The sequence below is a fragment of the Podarcis pityusensis genome (genome assembly GCF_964106645.2).
Source record: "Podarcis pityusensis genome assembly, chromosome: 11".
NCBI classification, from domain to species: Eukaryota; Metazoa; Chordata; class Lepidosauria; order Squamata; family Lacertidae; genus Podarcis; species Podarcis pityusensis.
Window position 1 is genome coordinate 45,589,749 of NC_138036.1, and position 6,567 is coordinate 45,596,315.

The window sequence follows — 6,567 nt, forward strand, 5'->3', positions numbered from 1 at the left end:
GTATGCTGCCTTGAGCTCCCCTGAGAAGAGGCAGATGCCTTGGTTATCTGAAATTTGAAAAACATTTTCATTACCCAGCTACAGTAGAGCTGGTAATATCAGTTTTTTAACCTCTGCTTTAGTAATTTGAAATTGATACTACTCACATTGCATGACTTTCCCCTGCTCATTTTGATGCTGGTTCTCCCAGCAGAATGGCAGTGCTTATCATTCCGCAAGTTTAAGAATTTAATGTTGCCTGAGGTACCAACTAATAACTGTAGCACAGCAGTACTTGTGCAGATGCACTTATTGTTACAGAAAGGCAAAGAGGAAGGAAATGTGTTAACGTTCTGTTATGTTCCCTCATATAGATAGAAAGAACTGTGAATCAGCATTCTGTATTTGCATACACCATATTTCTTGGCTTAGAATATATGAATGCCTAGGCTAAAGCACTTAAGAATCACTGCCTTATGTTTTAGTTGTAAGAGAAGGTAGAAAGTCATTGCACATAAATGAGAAAAGAGCAGTTCTTGATTATGATAATCCAATGCTAGCTACGTTAATAGTTGTGTGTTTTAAACTAATCATTCGCATCTAATTCACAGGAATAGTCTCACTAACAACACTCTGTGCACTCTCCTGTTAAGTAGATCCATGTCATTCAGAGTATTGAGAAGAATTACAGGCTTATACCTTGTTCTGAAGGTTGCTCCCATGCTGTGTTTGTCCACATTATAATTCTTGTATTGCAGAAATGAGTGAGTGTCATGGTTTGAAGGGGAAATAGGATTTTATCTAAAACAGTTCTTCAAGGCAAAATCAGTAAATATTTCAACAGAATATGCAATTCAGTCACAATAATAAAAATGGTGATTGTGATATACTCCACATAATGTTGCTTAAGCCTTCTCTAACCACAGCTTTGGACAGCTAAGTATATGCTTTAGCTGTATGATTAAAATAAAATGTGTGTTTCTGGGTTATATTGTTGGTCCATCCATCTAAGCCCTACTTAGATATTCTGATACCTCATATTAGTGGGCTAGTTCCCTTCTCCCTCAAAAAAAAAACAACAACAACAACAAAATGCTGTACCATCCACAAATTGGAGCATTAATTTCTGAAGTATGGAATCTTTTCTAAATGTATAGGCTCCTTGTGCTGTTTAGGACCCAGCTCTGCTTTGCATTGCAGACATTTGCCTCTAACTTGGAGAGAGTGGTGAGAACAGTGACAGAGAGCTGAGCTAGCAACTTGTTGCCACTCTTCTTCATGTGATTCTAATTGCATAGGATAACTGGAACACTCAAATAGGGCTATAGCCCTACAAACTTTAGACAAAATCTCCAAGAAGTTAAACTAAGGTTAGTTATACAAATGGGACCTGTAATACATGTTGCAGCATGGGGATGTTTAAAGTGCCCACTGGCCAGTTGTGTCCTTTCCCAGGATACTCCATTCCATTTTTGTCATCCTGGTTTTTGGTCCCCACCCCACAACAGTCAGCCATCATCCCACACCAGCTGAGGATGCTCAGTACTCATTTGGCTAGTTTGTTGTTCTTTTCACCCTCTTCTGGCTAAAGATTAACACTTGGAAGATGAGATCAGTATTACTGTATAGCATGGCACTGTCAGAGTAATATGTGAATCTGTGTCGTCCTGCTTCTGTCCGATTGCACCTTTACCCACATCCTGTAGCAAATTTCCTCCACAGCCTCTTATGGTTTTCAAATGGAGCAATAAAGAGGCTTGAGTATATCTGCTAGAAAAGAAGTGTGGTTAGATCTCCTCATGTTCTGTTTTGTTCCCCTCTTGGAAAAAGATAATATTTCTAATATTCTCACTTTGCTTGCAACCCATATGTATCCTGCAGCAATGACTTTAGAAGTACTCAGGAAACTGTAACTTGAATGCAGAAGGGTGCAACTCTCACTCAGAGACTTTGTACTGATTACTATGTGGAATTATTTTTTTTGGGGGGGGGGACACCTATGGCCCTTTAGATATTGTTGGAGTCTGATTCTCGTCAGCCCCAGCCAGTATGGCCTAGTAGTCAGTTGTGCTGGGAGTTGCCCAACAACAGCTGGAAGGCCACAAATTTCCCATGCCTGGTGTAGGACAGTTTACTAAAACTTCTTAACAGCCATTTGCTTCATTACTAGCAGTGAGGTTGATACCTGGACTTTAGGATTTTCCTGGATCAGTGGGCCTAGGCTGCTTCTTTATTGACTTGAGGATAGAGTGTGGTAGGGCATTCCCCCTTTACGAGGTGTCATACCTGTAAGGACCCCGGCAGAAAAATTCTGTGCAATTTTTGGGTAAAATAATCCTCCTGGGCAACTGCAGTCTCACCATCTGACCTGATAAAAGCAGCTTGGCCTACTCATCTTCCTTTAAAAAAAAAAGGTTTGAGATATGCAAATCAGCAGGTGAAGGTTTTTAAGGCATGGAACGAAACATTTCCACCTGCTAACTGCTGCAGACCTGGCTAGTGGTTAAAGGGCAGCTACAGGACCTGTTTCTAAGGTTGTCAGCTCAAATTGGGAATAAGCTGTATCACTGAAGCTGCTATCTCATTATGGTACTATCAGTCTTCTAACAGCAGAATCTACCATGTGATTGTGTGAGGTCAGTGTCTGCCACTTTGGGGTTTTTTTACATGATACAGAATTGAGATGGTTTGAGTGCAGAAGCAGACTGTTTGAGAAACAGATATTATGAGTGATGGCCCTGCTAGCCAGCCAAATTCTGCTATTAAGCAAAATTTCCTCATTCTCTTCGAGATAAAAAATGGTAAAACGTTTGGAGCATGAAGCGGTGATGTACAATAATCCATTCATTGTTTTAGTCATAGTCACCTGTCATAGTAGAAAGGCAAATCTGAATGTATGCATTTTGAATATAATGGTCTCAGTGAGTCACCTTTGGTACTATGATCCTGAAAATACTCACAACAGAGGTTTCAGTAGTCTATAGCCAGGCTTCAGTAGAGCAAAAAACCCCAAACCACTGCAGTTTCCAGCATATATGTTACATCTTGTCTAATTAGTTTGTAAAAATGCCAAAGCAAATAGTGGAAAGAAAGCGTCAGGGTGAGAGTAGTTTGACTGCTGAAAATGTGTTGGGCAGGGCCAGAGTTAAAAAATGCCATCTTTATTATGAAGTGAAAGTTAACCATTGGGGTTCTTTTATATTTTGTTTCCAGGTCATTAGCTCACAATTATAAATATGCCCAAAGTGTTCTTTTATATCCCTGAGAGCAAAATATGTCCTTAACACTGAAGGTTATCAGGTGTTTGACAGCAGCATCCAAATGTCAGGATGTGGAATTAGACATGGTTAAAAAAGAAGAAGAAAAAGTCTGAACTCAAGTTAAAAGAAGTGGCCTGTGTCTGTTTAGCATCACTCTGGTCCTGTAGTTGGCGGGTGGGGGGGCGAGGGGGAGGAGAGGAAATATCTGGCTGATCTTTGTGTCTCTTCTGGCTGTTAATGACATCCTTCTCTCCAGTGTGTTTATCCAGTTCACGTCTACTCCCCCCACCCATTGCTCTGTATATGTTTGCACCTCCACCGCCTAGTGTTCTCTTTGTGTCTGGCCTAATAGTCCTTTCATCTCTAGTTGTTTCCTTCCCTTTTATTTCCCATATCCATCTTCTTCCTCATTTTGATCTGAACAGCTCAGGACCACAATACCTCAAGGACCACCCCTTCCCATATGAAACCTACCCAGACCCTGAGATCATGCTCTGAGGCCTTCTTCATGTGCCTCCTCCTTGAGAGGTCAGGAGGGTGGCAACATGAGAATGGGCCTTCTCTGCAGGCTCCCTGTCTGTGGAATGCTCTCCCCAGGGAGGTTCGCCTGGTGCCTTCACTATACACCTTTAGGCGCCAGGCAAAACATTCATTTTTAACCAGGTCTTTGCCTGACTTGATCTACATCCTATACCCTTTTTAAAATGCTGGCTCTTTTTGGGGTGGGGAGGTTATTGGGTTGTTGTTGTTTTGATTTTTATGTATTTGATATTTTATGTGAACTGCCCTGAGACCTTCAGGTATAGGGCAGTACAGAAATTAAATACATACATACATACTTTTGCTCCTCTCTCTTGTATCTGCCCAAATGCATTATCATGTTCCTCATTTACCCCATTATCCCAGACTATTTATTTTTCCTTTCCATGTTTTTCTACCCCTCATTTCCTTGACTTTGTTCAACTGAAGCTTAACCCAGATAAGGCTGAGGAAGTGTTAGTTGGTACCGGATAGATGGGATTAATCTGCCCTGGATGGGATTATGATTCCTCTGAAAGAGCAGGTATGTACGTAGCTTGAGAAAATGTCTGGATCCACTGCTATCACGTGAGGTTCACGTGGTTTCAGTGGGACTGAGTGTCTTCTGTCAGCTTTGACTGGTGCCCCAGCTGGACAGGGATAGCTTAGCTTCCATTGCTAAGGCTCTGGTAACCTCTAGGTTGGATTACTGCATTGTATGTGGGGCTTTAAAGATGGTTAAGAAACAGCAGCTTGTGCAGAATTCAGCAGCCAGATTGTTGACCAAGGCAAGACGGTCCACAGATATAACACCAATTATGGTATGACTGCACTGGCTACAAATTATGTTTCTGGCCTCAGTTTAAAGCACCAGTTTTGACCTGAAATGCCTTCAGTTGCTCGGGACCCCAGTATCTCAAGGACTGCCTCTTCCCATGTGAATGAACCCAGATCCTTAAATTGTCGTCTGAGATGTTTTCTTTGTGTCCCTTCCACAGGAGGGCAGGAAGATGGCCACATGAGAACAGACCTTTTCAGTGTTGGCTCCCCACTTGTGGAATGCTCTCCCTGGTGCCATCCTTATTTCTTAGGCGCCAGGCAAAAGCTTTCCTTTTTACTTAATTTGAAGGGTTTCATACATTTGTTGCCTCTTTTAGTGTGGTGGGATATGTATGACCCGTCATCTGCATAGATGTGCTTTTTAGGCATTTACTGGTTGTGTGGGTGTTATAACTGGTTTTAATGTTTATACTATTTTTGTAAGCCGCTTTGCATCACTTTTGTGAGGAAAAGCAACTAAAAAATTAATGATAACGTCCCTGTGACTCTTGTGCAAAGAAAAACAGAGTGCTTTTGCAGTTAAATAAATGTTAATACATGCTGGTTTTAAAACTGTCAACTGCCATTGGCATGCAAAATCTAGGCTTGATGGATAGAAAGTTGGAATGTTAGCACAGAGGTTGTGCTGAGGCAAAGCCTGCAGCAACAAATCCACAAATACCATAGCCAACTGTCACTCTCTCTACTCACATTCATTTGGTTTAAAATCTTTGGTCAAGCAGTAAGCTGTGTTTGTCTGCAGCTGTCCCATACGTACAGGGATCAAACTGGCTACCTTGGTATTTTCAGCACCATGTTCTAACCAATGGAGCTATCCAGGCAATATTATTAGTTATAGTGTGGCATGCTGCTGCCTCTTTTGTATTCTATGCAGTTTTGTTGTATTAAGCAAGTGATACAATCTTCTATTCGCACAACTTTCATTTCAAACATGACTCCAGTTTGCAGTTTTGATTCTTACAATTGAGACTACAAGTGAGCCATTAAGTTCACTATTTATTTCTTAAATCGACTCTCCCTCCATCACATGGTTAAAACACAAGTTTGTCCATCATGTGATCCCAGTTGCTTCTCTTAAAATAGATCACAATAGTTCATCTGGCATCTGAGTAGCTTCATCTGTGAAAATTGGGCTATTAAAAGACATGTTTAAATGATCTGGGAGTTAAAATAAACTGTTTAGACTGTGTCTAATAGCAGAATCTTTGTCATGAGCGCTAGTAGGATATCTTGGATACATTCCAAGTTCCAGGATTTGATCGGTAGGAGTCTTCCAGATGTACATATTTTGCTCTTGGAGTAAGACTTTATTCAAAGTTCATTAGCTATTCTCTCAACAAATATTGTCTAGGAGTAGACATGCATAAAGCTTTGTGCTAATCCATATGCATGTGATTAGCTGGATTTTAAAAACAACAACAAATAAAGCAGTATTCCCCTTAGCTGTTGCAAGATCTAAACTGTCTTTTGGAGGGCCAGATCATATTTCTCAGAATTGCTCTATTTTTCTTCCAGTGGAGTAGTGTGTCTGAATTAGCCCACTTGTGTAACTTTCCAAGATAAGGATGGCTCTCATGATGGACTTTAGTTTTGTCTCTGCAGATATTGTGCCCACAGCTGCTGTGTTGGGAAACAGGGGCTAAAGCTTTTGTGGATTTAGGAAAAGCAATTGAGGGAGCATAATAGAAGTTTATAAAATAATGTTGTGATGTGGAAAAGATGAATAGAAAGAATCCCCTCACCCCCCCCCCCCCCAAAATCCTGAATTGTTTGGCACTAGATTCAGGACAGACAAGGTGTTTCTTTATACAGTGCAGCTTTTTGTGGTGTTGCAGATGGGTCATGTGTCCTATGGGGAGTATGTCAGCACAGGCATGGAAATCTGACACTTAAGACAAAGAACCACAATCCTATATTCCACTCAAAACAAACAAATTGTCCTTACCAACCAAAGTGCACATTTAGTGTT

General features: G+C 40.9%; 1 protein-coding gene across 3 annotated transcripts in view; it reads left to right on the plus strand.

Moving 5' to 3' along the window:
• Nucleotides 1–6,567, plus strand: part of TNFAIP8 (TNF alpha induced protein 8) — a 48,875-nt gene that overhangs the window by 37,673 nt on the left and 4,635 nt on the right. The window lies entirely within an intron of this gene.